A 16,447-nucleotide genomic window follows, 5' to 3' on the forward strand; every position below is an offset into this window, starting at 1 on the left:
TTAAGCCAACAAAGATAGTGTGGAACCAATGTTGAAGAAGCAATTAAGTGATACCTGAACGAAGAGGAAAGATCTGCAGCCAAAAAATCCATTTACCTTGGAGATATACTTGGTGAAGATTTGTGTGAAGGCTTTGTATACTGTTGCTTACTTTTGTTCTTGACATTGTAAAAAATAATTAATATTTGGTTTTGGAGCCAGGGTGAATGAATGATGCTGCTACCATCGGGGACCATTGACATATATTATAGATATAGGAAAAGGGGAAAGAAGGATTAACAAAAATAATATTACAATTGTAGAAATGAACTGTCAAGCGTACATAAATATGTATATGGAGGAAAACTACGCACCCAGATTGGGAATTCCCAGTTTGGGCGTGTAGTTTTCCCTCATGTACACACAAATAACATTGAGAAAATAGAAGAGGAAAAAAGGGGCGGAAGGGAAGAGAAGGATGAGGAGTATAAGAAAGACGGGAACAAAATGTAAACAAAGTTTTAATAACATAGGGTAGAGGCAAAGCGCATGTATTGGATGTCTCTTGGCTTTTGACATTGTAATCCCTTTAGCAGCCCCCTTTGGAAGCTATATTTGTGACTTGGGACTGTCACATTTTTCCAATCATAAAACAGTCTGTAGTTTGTGGCCCCTTTTTAAGACAGGTAATAACTAAAGACAGGTGATGAAAAAAGACTAAAGACAAAGAGACAACGGCGTCCATGACAACAATTTCTCCCCCGTTATAATCAAACTACCTGGAAGCTCGTGGTAAAACATACCACGGTAGAAAAAAAAAGTAAGCCTTTTATTCATGCGCTGGTTGAAAGAGCTCGGAAAAAAAATATTCCTATTTCCTAACAGGAAAGATATCGCAGCGCATCCTCGGTTCATATTGGTACCTTTTTAGCTAATTTTACCCCCACCGAAAGTACTGATCCTCAATTCATATTGGTACCTTCGTTCATTTTACACACTGAAAGTACCGATCCTTGGTTGAAATTGGATTACAAAATTGCCCTACCAAGGGAGGGGGGACGCATCTCCCTCCCAGACGCTCACACCCTCCGAGACCCCTACCCACCTCGAACCTCAACTCCGAGAACCCCACATCTCCTCAGTCAGTTCGCTTCCTCGCATCACGGATCCTTTCCATCCTACTGCTTTTTCTTCTCTCAATGTTGGCAATTATGCAAACAGCTTACTCCACAAATAGTAGGTACGGGACAATTAGTGTTCACACGAATAGCTCCTCACGTCTGGTGTGGCAATTGCTCGGGTTCAAAACACCATTTTGATAACGGGTGCAAGGGAGTCCCAGCACATCACATAGCCGGCTCACACTTTCCACCGAAGCACCATGGCAGCTGACTCATTGACTTGCTTTATACACATCGTTAAAAGCAAATAATTAGAGCAGCACTCGGAAGAGTGCATACCTCCGCCAGGCTGAGCAGTTTATGTTTTGTATCCCACTGATAGGCCAGATCTGGATTCGGATCTGAACCAAACATCAGGTTTATAAATTATTGCTGAGGGTTATAAACCTTTCATTACAGAGGGTTTTGTGTCAGCTGTAGGCGACACTGCAAATCATAATATTGAGAGATACAGGGGCATCTCAATCTTTGATGCTAGAGAGCATTTCACCACGATCTGAGAAAATGGTTACTGGTGCCAGTGTACTGTTACAAGGTATTGTTGTCTTTGTCAATGCACCTCTTCAGATGGTTCACTTAAAGTCTGAGTTGGTGTCCGGACCTGTTACTGTCGGCTTACAATCTACTCTTCCTGTTGAAGGAGTTTATTTTATCATCGGAAATAACTTAGCAGGTGATAGAGTCTCAGTTCACCCACAGATTGTGGAAGAACCCAGTGCTGAATGTAACATGAAACAACTAAAGCAGAAGATTTCTGATCGTTTTCTGTCACGTGTAGTGAGTGACTCGTTCCAAGTTTCAGAAGTGCTCTGCAGAGAGTAGAGTGAAAAAAGATTTGGACTTAGAACCCCTGTATACTTTGGAGGATACTGTTATGGGTCAGGTCAGTGATGATTTTGATGCTTGTGAAGGTCATATTCGTGGACCAGAAGACATCTGGTAGCCAATCAGAAAAGTCTGGTCTCACAAGAAAGAGACTTCTGAAGGATGCTGAGCAAACAGTGCGAGTTGATAAAGTCCTCACAGAGGAGGATGTTACCAAAGTCCCAGTTTCCTACTTTAAGAAAGATGGGGTATTAATGAGGAAGTGGAAACCACTTGATGTATCAGAGGATGGAAGGTACATTATCATATTGTGGTTCCACAACTGCAATGGAATGTGATCTTGAGCTTGGCGCACGAGACCCGTTGGCAGGTCACCTAGGGGTGAACAAAACGTGTGACAAAATTTTGACACATTTATTTTGACCAGGTTTGCAACATGATGTCGAGTTTTGTAAATCCTGTCACCGATGCCAGATGGTAGGGAAACTGAATAAAAAGACTCCTTCAGCACTCTTAAAACCCATTCTGGCTTTTGACAAACCCTTCAGTCCAATTATCATTGATTATGTAGGTCCCTTGCCAAAGACAAAGGCAAGTAATCAATACATGTTGACTCTTATGTGTGTGCCCACGAGGTTCTCATCGGTGATACCTCTCAGAAAAATTGCGGCCCCAAACATTACCAAGGAATTAGTTAATTTCTTTACTCTTTTGGCCTACCTAAGGTCGTACAGTCTGATCACGGATCAAATTTCACGTCAAAATCTTTTCCAACAGGTTTTGCATCAGTTGGGGGTGAAACAGGTTAAGTTAAGTGCTTACCATCCTAAGTCATAAGGCGCTTTGGAAAGGTTCCATCAGACTTTGAAAACATGATTAGAACTTGCTGCTTTGAGTGTGACAAGGATTGGGATGAAAGAATATACTTATTGCTGTTTGCTGCGAGGGAGTCAGTTCAGGAGTCGTTGGGCTTCAGTCCCTTTGAACTAGTGTTTGGACACACTGTGCGAGGACCATTGGAACCTATTAAGTAAAAGTGTCTCAATATGAAGTCATCGTTAAATTTGCTGGATTATGTGTCTGATTTCAGAGATAGGTGGGCAAAGGTAGCAAGAGAAAACTTGAAAGGATCACAGGACAAAATGAAAGTGAGACATGATGCATATTCCAAAGACAGGGAATTCATTCCTGGTAACAAGGGTTTGGTGTTGCTTCCAATTCCAGCTCTGCCATTACAGGCTCAGTATTTTGGAGCTTACCTCATTTAAAGAAAAGTCAGTGAGACTGATTAAATAGTTCAATCTCCTGGTAGACGCAAGCAAAGATGACTGTGTCACATATATATGATAAAAGAATATCATGACAGAAATCAAAGGTGGAAACAATTGATAGCTTGACAGCACCTAAAGGTAAAAAGAAGCACGAGATTTCTGGGTATGGCTGGATGGTATCGGAGATTTTGTAAAAATTTCTCTGACATTGTTGTCCCTTTAACTAATCTGCTCAGTAAAAAGGCAAAATTTGCATGGGATGGCAAATGTCAAGCAGCATACTTATGAGTTATGAGTTCTCATACTTATGAGTTCTTATGTTTTTGCTGCACCAAATTTTCAGAAAAACTTCAAATTGGCTGTCGATGCTCATGATGTGCAGGCTGGAGCTATTTTGTTGCAGGATAATGCTGCAGGCATAGATCACCCTGTATTCTATTACTCGAATAAGTTTAACGAACACCAAAACAAATCTTCATCCTGATGAAGCAGCACTTAAGGCCCGGTCACACCTTGACGTTTTAGCCAACATATGCCGATTTTTGAATTTTTTTTCTAAAACGCTGGCAAACGTTGAATACGTTATGGGTAAGTTTTGATAACATTAAGAGCACGCTGGCATACGTCGTAGTACGTTGCCACAAGTCATTGTACGTTGGCTTTAAACGTTGTACTTTTCGGTTGTCCTCAAATTTTTTCATGCTTGAATTTTCACGACGTATGCTGGCGTATGACTCAGACGTTCCGCTACGCTGGTCACAAGTTGTAGGCACGGTCTGCGATCGTTGACAGACGTCAACACATGCTACTTGTAAGTTAATCATAAGTTGAGACACGCCGAGGTAATGTTTAGCGTACCCGAAACTTATTTCTAACCTATGATTAACGTGTTGTTGGCACGTTACGCGATCGTTGCCACACATCGACAGATGTTACTTTTAAGTTACTCATAGGCTGAAAGACGTCGGTATAATGGATCGTCCTTGCGTCAGCGTCCACGGCCACGGCCAGGACACTTATTTGCAGCATTCTTCAAACTTTTCTTCGGCATGACGAGGATGTTCACACTTCGATGTCTAGCTTGGCTATGATTCCAATTGTCCATCGCAGCGTCTATTTAAAATAGTCGAGTTTGAGCGTTTTAACACGTTCAGAAGAAACGCTTCAAATTTCCAAACCCCAGCGTCAAAAAAAACCAAAAAAAAACAAAGGCGAGTGACAGCAATTTAAATCGTTCATTGTAAACAATGAAACTAGCTGAGTGGTACCATTTCAAAGTCGTTGAGTGTAAAAAAAATCCAATTGTTGAGCGCAAGCGTCTACTTTCAATAGTGGAGATGCAGCCATTTAAATCGTTGAGTGGCAGCCTATGAACCTACCCGTGGACACGCGGACGCAAGGACGATCCATCATAACCCACACCCTCCCCCTCACACCCACCTACTACTGCCAACATGAACAAACTACTACTAATACTAATACTAATACTAATACTGATACTGATACTGATACTGTTACTGCTGACATGGACATCAACTCAAAAAGGAACTCGAAAACACTGTTGGGTTCCCCTTTTATGAGCAGCATTTTTATATACCAGTTCCCAAAACCGCTGGGAACACGTCTTTATATGGCAGTTGTAAGCGAGAAACACATTCATTTTTTTTTTTTTTTGTCGACCGGAAGACGTCATTGGAATACGTCTACATACGTCGATGTGTGTTGGGACTACGTAAAGAATTGGTTCAAAGCATGTCAAACATAAGTTAGAAATAAGTTTCGCGTAAAAAAGACATTACCGCGACGTGTTTCGACTTATGAGTAGCTTATAAGTAGCCTTTGTGGACGTGTGTAAGCGTCCACATATCGTGTGTAAAACTTATCCCCATCGCATGCGAACGTGTGTCATACGCCGAGTACGTCGTAAAATTTTGAACATGTTCAAAATTTCTTGACGTACTCTACTTACTACGACTTATGATAGCGTATTTAGCGTTCTACTCACGTATACCAAACTTACCCATGCCGTATTCGACGTGCCCCCAACGTTTTAGACACATTTTTCTTAGGTCGGCATACGCTGGCAAGATCGCCAAGGTGTGACCGCGATTTTGACCCTTCCATTACTACGGCAGTTATGATTTGAATCGTTGTGCGTCAGCCTTTTAATAGGCTACGTCACGACATCGTCGGCGATGCGTGCAACGCGCTATGCCTGAGTTAGACTATCGTTGGGCATCGGTTGTGTAGGCCGACAACAGGTTCAGCATTCGTTGGTATAAGTTATCTATAACACAACGAAACGTTATGTGTAGTTACCAATGCGTTACACATAAGACCAAGTCGCTATGAATACGTCCGAATCTTTAAAAAAAAACATCAAAAGTTCAACGTAAGCCAGCGTTTTACATACATTTTAACACGTTGCCATCGCTGGCTAAAACGTCAAGGTGTGACTGGGCCTTTACGTGGAAGGAAGAACTATTCGACAATGGAAAGAGAGACTCAGTTGCTCTTATGCGAGCTTTGTAACAGTTTGAGATATACTTGGGTATAACTATCTTTCCAGTGGTTGTTCTCACAGATCACAATCCTTAACATTTATTCATAAAATGAAGAATAAAAATCAGAGATTGATGAGTGAAGCTTGTCTTTACAAGAATTCAACTTGGAAACTGGACACATCAAAGGCAAAGGCAATGTAATTGCATATGCTCTGTCAAGGTCAGAATAACTCTGGAATTGTTCTGTTAGTCAGTTTTGGAAGTACATCACAGAGGACAGGCTGTTTTTATTTTGTATTTTAAATGCTACTCCTGGCTGTGGATTTTTTTTTTAATTGTTAAGATTTTGTGTAAAGGATAAGTAAGTCCTCGCTCTGTTCAAACTTTCTTCCTTTGAAGGGGGAGGGTGTTACGGATCAGTGTAACATGTAATTAATTGTGCTGTGGGTGAAAGTTAATTGAAATATGTTTGAAAGTAAACTACTGGGTAGCATAATGATTTATATTGTGGTAATATTCTGTGGAATGTCACAATGAACCTTGCCGAGGCTGAATTGGCTTTGACAAGAACAACACCTTGTCAAAAGCCACCTTTGTCATATGACAATGGAAAGACAATGGCGCCTCAGAAATGACAACAAAACGAGATAAGAAAAGCAACCAAAGGCTGCCAAAGCTCAGCAATGACGAGAACACGAGATAAAAAAAGACAAACAGCAGCTGCATTGACTTTGGCAAAGAAGATAAATGGCTTGCTGACAGTTTGATGAAGATATATAAAATATCCACAGTTTGTGTCAGGAGACAGGAGAGGGAGCATGTAGCAGAAGGCAGCTGCTGCACTGTATTTCTTGTGGCAGAATTCATTTTAAAAGCTGGCTCAACCATTAAGGTGGAATCAGGAGTCTTCTGCATGCGAACCTGGAATGGTTCAGTGACTTCGTTCCCTGACTGAAAAGAACCAACTTCACCTCACCGTACGTTGGTTGTTCTATCGACTGGTCAGTCTACTCATCAAATCTGCTGCCCTGCTGTTGTCTCGGAGACAATTTCAAAGCAGGCATTGCCTTGCTGGCTGCATCAGGATGGCAGCCTGCCTGTTCTTTCACTTTCTCTCTCTCCTCACCCGCTGCCAGTATGCATTGTCCTTCACAGTGTGGAGCTCCGAACTTCAATGCCTCACACATTTTGATCTGTGGACTTGGGTTCTTCTGCATACTTTGGTGATACAAGGTTTCACCCAATGAGGACTTTTGCAACTTGACTAGCCTGTCGGATTTATTCTGTGTGCACCCACTGAACAAGATCCTTTTGAACGTGTTCACAGCTGACCCTTCACCAATTCATAACCTGCTGAGGTTTATATTACAACCTGGTCACCTGAGATAATTTGCCACCTCTAAAGTCGTGAGTTAATTCATAGCTGCATTGATATCTGTGATGTTTGTACTTTATTACTTTGGGGATATAAAAAAGTCATTAAAGGTTTTTTTAATTAGTACTATTGTTTTAAAGGTAAACAATGGGGATTAATACATATTACTTATTTTCTGTGAATTTTCATTTGTACAGAAATTGATGAAGGAGAAAAAAATTAGGATTAGCTAAAAAAAATTATCTCATACATGTCGTTATATAGATTACTCGTATATCTGTGTGGTTAACTATATTTTTTTGATAGACAGCTTCACAAGATTTATCCAGATAGCCTGATTGTAAACAGAAGTGGTAATGGTTGTACAGTTGTTGCATATCTGTATGTGTTGGTTAGAGTTGGGCAGAATGGCAAAAGCACAAGTGTATATCATAAAGTTGATGATTTCAGTTTCCCTGTGGTCTTGTACACCTTGCCAGGTAGCAATGTACCAATTACAATGGGTTAAAATGTCTTTTCATATCAGCTACTTCGATTTGCAAGAATTTCTTCAGTAAAGGATGATTTTGTGAAATGTGCTGAGAAGGTTTTTTTTTCCATCATCATCAACAGAGGATATTTGGCTGATTGTTTGATCAGGTCTTGTGAGAATGTCTTTCGACTCCATCGTCACCTTTTATTTAATTTTGGTTGGTTTTATCTCAACAAGTTCCTGTTGCATTGCATTTGATATAATAATAATGAATTAATTACTTTTGTGAAGTTAATTCTTTCATTAATATTTTTGATTAAACACACATGTATACACTACCGGTCAAAAGTTTTAGAACACCCCCATTTTTCCAGTTTTTACTGAAATGTAATCAGTTTAATGTTTCAATGTACTCTGAAATTAAAGTACAGAACAAATAAATAATTGCAGATAAAAAAGAAATCATGGAATCGTTTTGTTGAACAAAATTTAATCTAAATTTTTGACTCATCAAAGTTGCCACCTTTTGCAGATATAACAGCCACACATACTCGTGGCATTCTTTCCACAATGGAAATCAAATATCGTTCGGAAAGTTCTTCCCAACACTGTTGCAGAAGTTCCCACAAATGTGTTGCACTTGTAGGTTGCTTTGCTTTTCATCTTCTGTCCAGTTCATCCCAAACCAGCTCGACGGGGTTTAAGTCTGGAGATTGTGCTGGCCATTCCATGATTTGAAGCCTACCATCTTGTTCTTTTCTTCTAAGGTAGTTCTGACATAGCCTGGAGGTATGTTTTGGGTCGTTATCTTGCCGTAGGATGAACCGCTGACCAACTAGGCGTAGACCAGAGGGTATTGCATGGCGCTGCAAAATGCTGTGGTAGCCCTTTTGGTTCAGGGTGCCAGTCACTCTATACAAGTCGCCGACTCTGGATCCAGCAAAAGAGCACCAGATCATCACGCTTCCTCCTCTATGTTTGACAGTTGGTGTCACACACTGAGGAACCATCCTTTCACTGACTCGACGGCATACAAAAACCCTGCGTGATGAACCGAAGATTTCAAATTTTGATTAATCGGTACATAAGACCTTCCAGTTTTCAGTAGTCCACTGGCGGTGCTTCATGGCCTAGGCAAGTCTCTTTTTCTTATTTTGCCATCTTCGCAATGGCTTTCTTACTGCCACTTGACCTGTTAAACCTGCAGCTTGAAATCTTCTCTTCACAGTTGAAACTGAGACTTTTTTCTGATTGTGTTGTGGCTTTGGGTCTGCCAGACCTCTTCCTGTCAGAGTTTCCTCCAGGATCCAAGTGCCCTTTGATGGTGTAGGAAACTGTACTCACTGACACCTTGGCTTACTTTGCAATTTCTTTAAAGGAAAGACCTCCACTTTTAAGGGTTATAATGATCTGTCTGTCTTCCTTTGTTAGTTGTCTTTTTCTTTCCATTATGATAGCAATATACTACTTCCTGCAGTGCAATATTGTCCAAATAATGCTTCAGAGGGTGTAGCAACACAGTCTGTTCCAACACTGCTTTTATATAGACAGAGGGTTTGTAACTAATCAACAAAAGTTGGGACACCTGTAGGAATTGTTTGCATCAACTTTCAAGGGTTAATTTACTTCCATTGCTGCAGAACAGCTGCAGTTGCTAACCCATTACTTGTTCCCTGAAAAGGGCCTTTTTTAACAACTCTGAAATTTACATTATTTTTCAGTTTTTGGTTACCAAAACGTTTTTTTTTAACCTCTGGCAGTTTACCGCTCAGCTTTGTACCATTTCAGGTTATTCACTGGACTTGAACTGCTTAAATTTCAGTAAAAACTGGAAAAATGGGGGTGTTCTAAAACTTTTGACCGGTAGTGTATATGTATATATATATATATATATATATATATATATATATATATATATATATATATATATATATAAATATATATTAGTATTAAATCATTGAGGTATTTCGATAAAAAATAAAATGAATAAATATTATTTATGCAAAAATTAAAAATACTCACAAATCAATATGAGTTACCTGTTATGATTGGTGTTTTTCCCTGTGACGTGTTGCATGTCTACAAGAGCTCCAAGTGGTTGTTGTTGTGGTTCTTGTTGGAAGTCAATTTTTGAAATTTGCAGTGCACCCATTGATCGGATAGTTGCCAGACCCCACCCACATTTGTCGCTTGACTCCACCCACCATGGTACCCAGACAAAATAATATGGCTGCCATCTTGGTTTTCTGGTGGGCCCTTGCTGATTATACACTGCCCAGGTTTGTGGCATCAGATTTCCATTGAATTTGTTTGGGTCAAGTGTTATTCATGATGAGGGACCCTGAAAAATCTAATCGATGTCGAATAAAAATTATTAGTAAGGTTCAATCAGGTCCGTCGGCATTCACGGTACGTCCCTCCTGAAAAAAATAGCGTTACGTACTTTTTGAACAGCCCCATATTGGGGTTAAACATCCGTGACCGTGTGACAAATCGGCTCATTCTGATATGGCGGAGGCTGTCATGGATGAGAGGTGTCGAGTTAATCTTTTAATAGTGCTTTAAATACACGTTTCCCAATCGGCCCCTTATTGGTGACATTATAGACCACTTGTGGAAGTTTCAAATTGCAGAATTTAATTGTAGACCAGATCAAAATGTCAATGATAAACCTGAAATATTTTCTAGATGCCTAACACAGGAAAGTATTGATACTTTAAAAAATGCATTGGGAGAAATTACTTGGGATTATATTTTATCAGAGCAGATCTTAATACTGCATATGACAGGTTTTAATTACATTTGCATGTCTTATTTATTAAATTATTTTCATTAAATAAATTAAAAAGAAAATTGAATGCATGGATAACTGAAAGGATTTCACGGTGGATGGAGGTTGATGGAGGTTATGTATTCACCCTTGTTTGTTTGTCTGTCTGTCTGTGAGCAGGACAGCTCAAAACGTTATGGACGGATTCAGACTAAATTTACACATTGGGTGTGTGACAAGGACGAATTGATTCGATTTTGATGAAGATCCAGATTTGGATACCAGAATTGTTAAGTGATTCTTCACGATTGAGACATGGGCCAAAACTGATAATAGCATGATATCTCAAAAAGTTGTGGAAGGATTATGGCAAAACTTGGTGGATGAGTTGGTTAGGTGACAAGAACAAGCTGATTCGATTTTGGTTCAGGTCCAAATTCAGATCCTGCCTATCAGTGCGATACCAAATGTAAACTGTTCAGCCGAGTGGAGGTATGCGCTCTCCAAAGTGATGTTCTGTTTTTAGGTCAGCGAGCTGACCTTATATAACCATTCGATGTCCTCAGATCCGTCTCTCTGTCTCTCTGTCTGTCTGTCTGTCTGTCCGTCTGTCAACAATTTTTATTTTTCCATCTCCTCCGAGACATCTTGGCCGATTGAGTTCTAACTTGACATGATGATAATATTAGTTGCTCTCTATAGATCGTCTGAGCCCTTTTTCGCATTTTCGCCTCAGGGTCAAGGTTCCAGGGTCATCAAGTACAAAATGACCGATTGGTCGAATGGCCTACAAGGAAGCATCGGACGACGATAATGCATAATGGGTTTCATATGGATTATTAAGAAGATTTAATTTGACCAACTAGTTTCTCGTTACCTCTGTCGTCTGGCCCTGTTTATTGGGCAAAACGAGGCCCGTTGACTTCAACACGGCTTCACGCGGTTATTTTAAGTTAAATTTAAATTCTGTTTTCACTTTTCATAGTCGCTGTTGATTAAGGTTGATTTAATTAAGCCCGAGGGTCCTTTTTAGTCAGGGTCCAGCTCTGTCCTGGATACAGCCATTAAATGCACACACTTCGAGTATTTATTTCACAGCTATAAACATGGGTTTGAAAATTGTATAATGATGTTGGGAATGATTCCTAGAATATGGAGATTTTTGCTTCGAGCGGCCTCACGTGTTTATTTTAAATTCAATTTGAATTCTGTTTTCACTTTCCGTAGTCGCTAAGGTTGATTAACACTCGGTTGCATCAAGTTTTGTATCCGAGCTGACCGTCAAATGCACTTGGGTGGATTATTATTATTATTATTATTTTTTTTTTTACTGCGTTGATAAGGCAATTCCTGAAGGGGAAGGTAATTTTTCATCATAGGGTTATAAAATGTGTAATAATGTTAATAACCTGTCCTCTGTGTCCCATTTTTAACATACCATTAAGTAAAAGAATTTTTCCAGGCAAGCTACATTGCGAAGATTACTCTAATTTTCAAAAGTGGGATAAAAAGAGTTATCCAATTGTCGACCCATTTCAGTATTTTCCTGTTTTCCTAAAATATTGGAAATGATTGTATTTCGAAGAGCAATTTCATTTCCTGATAAAAATGATATTCTTTCGAAAGATTAGTATGGATTTCACACAAATAATTTCACATCCATGACTTATATTGATCATATAATAAAACTTAAAGATGCCTATTTTTGTTGACCTGTCAAAGGCATTTGACACAATTAACCATAATATTAGGTTATCTAAATTGCAGGATTATGGAATTTTGGGGTTACCATGGTTTGCTAGTTATTTGAATGGTTGGTTCATGTTTTTGGTTTGCTAGTTATTTGAACAACCGCTCACACAATACTAAATACAAGTTATATAGATCTCAATATAGGATAAACAGTATGGGGAGTACCCCAGTGGTCTCTTTTTCAGACCCCTGCTTTTCACGCAATACATAAATAATATTTATAAAGTATCTGATGTCTTGTCTTTCATCTCGTATGCTGATTACACTGATATTATTTATTGCGACAATTTGAATTCTCTCTGTAATGTTGTAATTATATTGAAGTAGAATATGTTAAAATATGCTTGAATAATGAAGAAATCCCAAGGGTTGAAAATGCAGTCTTTTGAGGTCCACATTCATTTTAAATTATATTGGAAATTTAAGATTTTGGAATAGGCAAAAAAGTTGCAAAAAACATTGGTTTCATTTGTAGATTTGGATACTTATTTTTGAATGATATAATGTGAATGCTTTATTATACAGAAACCTGGGGTTGACTTAATGGTTAAGGTGTCTGTCTTAAGATCTAAGGGTCCTGAGTTTGAGTGCGTGTTGTGCTGTTGCCATAACACCAGGTGGGTTGACTCAGCCTGTCATCCTTCTGAGGTTGGCAAAATAAGTACCAGCTTACTTGGAAGAATGAGCCATTCGAGTATCCTGCATCGGTTTGTTGACCTGTCCAGGATTGTTCCCCCTAGCCAAGGAAAACTGCCTTGGCAGCCCGATGCATATGAAGATGTGAAAAAAGTGCTTCTTCTTCTTCTCCTTCTCCTTCTCCTTCTCCTTCTCCTTCTCCTTCTTCTTCTTCTTCTTCTTCTTCTTCTTCTTCTTCTTCTTCTTCTTCTCACAAAAGTTCTACCATATATTTCTTATTGCAACTTAGTTTTAGGAAGTACTTTCTAATCAAGTTTGAGAAAGTTCTGATGTCTTACAAAATAAAATCATTTGTTTCATATCTCATGCATCCACGAGAACTAATGCAGACCAATTATTTCATGATTTTAAGTTCTTGAAATTCAGACATTACTCCATATCAACAAAGTATTTTCATGTACCAACAAATTAATAAACATATGCCAAGTCATTTTTGTAAGCTGTGTGATTATAACTGTGAATGTATCATCAATGTGATGAGAGATCCTCAATCCTGCTACATATTCCAAAATTCTTGCACATGCCAAGTTATTTTGAACGTTTATTTTATTTTTTTACATCAACCATGGATTGTTTTGTGTTTTATATAATATTAGTGTTGCACTCATCTTTTGTTTATTGCTTGATTCCTATGAATATTTACATTGGCAAACGAACATGTGGAAATAGTGCAAAGTTTCATCTTCCTGGTTTATAAGGTTAAAGTGAGTGGAGAATCCATCCACTGTGACCATACTCTGTGCAGAGCGTTGGTGCTGCCGAAGCAGTCTCCTTGGCTATTGGGCACAATCCTGGACGGGTCGCCACTCCGACACAGGATACCAGCATGCTGGCACTCATTTTGCCGACCTCGGAAGGATGACAGGCAGAGTCAACCCCACCTGGTATTAATTCAACAGCCGAGTGGGATTTGAACTCAGGATACTCGGTTCCTAAGCCCACCACCCTAACCATTAAGCCAACACCAGGCATATAGTGGAGAATGTAGATAAATTAATAGATGATTAGCATTGGGGAGAATAGAAATGTCAAGGATTGAAAGTGATCTGGAAAGACAAAGATGTGACAACACAAAACCAAGAGGAGGCTGGTGAATGCTCTCGTTAGGTCATCTCAGTAGAGATGACCTAAAAAAGCCAATTTCGAAGTCTGTCCGCCCGTCCGTCCGTGCGTCCACAATCAAACCGAGTGGAGACAAATAACCAATTGTGGAATGGATAGAGGTCGATGAGACATGCACAACAATATAACTTTCAAGGTCGTCCAAGGTCGAGGTCAAGGTCACGAGGCTGTCAAAGTTGCGAAAATCGTCTTTCAAATCGTATCTCCTCCCTCATTTATCAAGAGAGATCAAATGTTATTAGTGATTCAGATACTATGGACTATTATCTCGAACAACACGAGCCATTTTTTTGAAATTTGCTCTCATTCCGATTTTATAGCCCTTCAAACTTCGCTCTGACGACCTTCTGATGCTATGTTTGGAGAGTCGTATCTCTGCCACAGAGTACAGTAGCAGCCAGTAAATGGTATCGTTTGAGAGAGAACAACATGGTCTATCATGATCACACAGCAGCACGTCCATATTACCTACCACGTGGATACCACGTATCACGTAACTTGGCAAGTACCGCGCCTGGTGTTGTCGGAGTCACTGATTTCAAATCGTCGTGGAACCCCAGGTATCACATAAATTAGCATTAAAGTGCACCTGCTGTTGTCAGGATCACTTATTCAGAAAAGTGTCTCCATCATTTATTTGAAGTGACCGACTGTTCTGGCGATCTGCATTCTACGACCAGATCCACGAGCCATGGACCTCTGGCAGAGATGACCGGCACTCCCGCTCGGGGGTATTTTATTTCCAATTGCAATGTATGGATGTGAGTCATGGACAGTAAAAAAAGAAAGAAAGGAAGAAGATTGACAGTTTTGAAATGTGGTGTTTGAGATGAATGTTAAAAACTCAATGAAATGAACTGCAAGAAGAACAAACAAATCATCGCATGAAGAAATTAGACCACCATGTTACATCAGAAGCACTGATGCTAAAACAGAAACTGTCATGCTTTGGACATGTCGTTCATGCAGAAAATTAAAGTCTGATGAAATCAACCATACTAGGTATGGTAGGGGAAGAAGAGGAAGAGGCAGATCATGTATGTGCTGAATTGATGGGGTAAAGGATGCAACCAAGCTGTCTCTGTAGGTCAGGTCAGTTATGGGAGCACGTGCCAACCCCATCTGTCTCTGTTGGGATCTTCAGGAAGCAGTGCAGGATAGGGATGTTTGGACAAATCCCATCATGAATGTCACCAGAAGTTGGACATTACTTGACAGCCCTGGGTAATGTCCAATGACGTTTCTGCCACAACCTTTGTGCTTTCTGCGAGGACACCACCCACTCAATGTAAACATTTGTAAATTTCATTTCATTTTATTTTGTAGAAAACAAATGTTATTTTGAATTCAGTGTTTTTCATTCCTTCATTAATATTTTTGTTTTCTTGGAACTATGGAACAGTATGAATATTTTCTTACAGAGGCCAAGTACATTGTTATGTTTGTGGGGTAGATGGGGGAATTTCATACGAGAGTTAGGATTGTATAGAGTTGTTTGGTCCGTGGACGTGTAGGAGACATCTTATTGTAAATTAAGTCGGAAAACTGTGAGCTTAAGTGTTACTCGTAACCACATGGGGCGGGGGGGGGGGGTGGTGCTGTGTTAATTAGATAGGGATTAAGGCAGATTTACCCAGTATGTAATTGCCTCCTGTGACCTTTTCCCGATGTTTTTGTATTACAAACCAACAATGAAAATTACATTTTATAGCAACAAGGAAGCCAAACGTGCTGAGCAGGCAGAAGCCCCACCTTCCCGGTTTTCATGCCAACAAGCCACGCCCGGAGGTGGATGATTGATGGGCGTGATGTCAGAGAGCGGATGGAAGAAGGGTGAGGTTTGAAGATTAGAGACTAGTTGTGAGAGGAATGTGGCTGCGACGGGGTGTCTCGCTTTGCTCTCCTCTCGGCAGGACAAAATGGCTGCGTGATTCTCATATTTGCGCTGAGGCAAATTGGCTCGATGTTGGAGCAAGATGCTGACCATTCTTGGTAGGGTCATGAGAGACCGACCTCGACGCCTCGTGAATATCACCGAAGAGAGCAGCGCCATTCTGCAGAAAGCCGCGGCATCGGCAAGCGCTATCGACAAGGAAGCCGCATAGCGTTTGGTGAGCTCTGGTGTTGAACACCGCTTCACGAATGACCTCACCTATGTTTCCCGCCCAGAGGGCAGCTCTGTGCCATTTTGAGGCGTGTCTTCCCGTGCAGTGACGAAGCAGTTTGGTGACTTTCAAGCTACTGAAACTCACTCCTGGACCCAAAGCTAAATGACAAATATAGGAGGGATTATTTTTCTTTGGTTTTTTTTTTTCTGTTCCCCTTGTCTGTATTTAATTCCATGTATTTAATGCCTCAAAATTAGCTTGAGCTTACCTCACGTCTTTATTTGTTCCATTATAACTTGATTTTCTGTTTAAATAATTTATTTAAGTTGCTGGTGTCCATGTATCTGTAGTGGGTTCTAGTACAACCCATGTGCCTCTGTTCCTATGCTGCC

At 40.0% G+C, this 16,447-nt stretch overlaps 1 protein-coding gene and 1 long non-coding RNA gene across 8 annotated transcripts in view; one reads left to right on the forward strand and one right to left on the reverse strand.

Annotated features, from left to right (window-relative positions):
* Positions 1 to 16,447, forward strand: part of LOC147030968 (macrophage mannose receptor 1-like) — a 355,425-nt gene that overhangs the window by 223,485 nt on the left and 115,493 nt on the right. The gene's annotated exons all lie outside the window — the stretch shown is intronic.
* LOC147030969 (uncharacterized) overlaps positions 1 to 16,447 on the reverse strand; it is a 37,650-nt gene that overhangs the window by 1,677 nt on the left and 19,526 nt on the right. The window contains exon 3 of one of the 2 annotated variants that reach the window (XR_015056603.1): positions 14,476 to 15,211. The exons of the other annotated variant lie outside the window; for it this stretch is intronic. This is a non-coding gene — a long non-coding RNA (uncharacterized LOC147030969). Of the gene's footprint in view, positions 1 to 14,475; positions 15,212 to 16,447 lie in introns of those variants that run through there. 2 annotated transcript variants of the gene reach the window in all.

This window comes from Eptatretus burgeri, chromosome 3 (genome assembly GCF_056783735.1).
Source record: "Eptatretus burgeri isolate ZD-2024b chromosome 3, Ebu_testis_v1, whole genome shotgun sequence".
Lineage (NCBI taxonomy): Eukaryota > Metazoa > Chordata > Myxini > Myxiniformes > Myxinidae > Eptatretus > Eptatretus burgeri.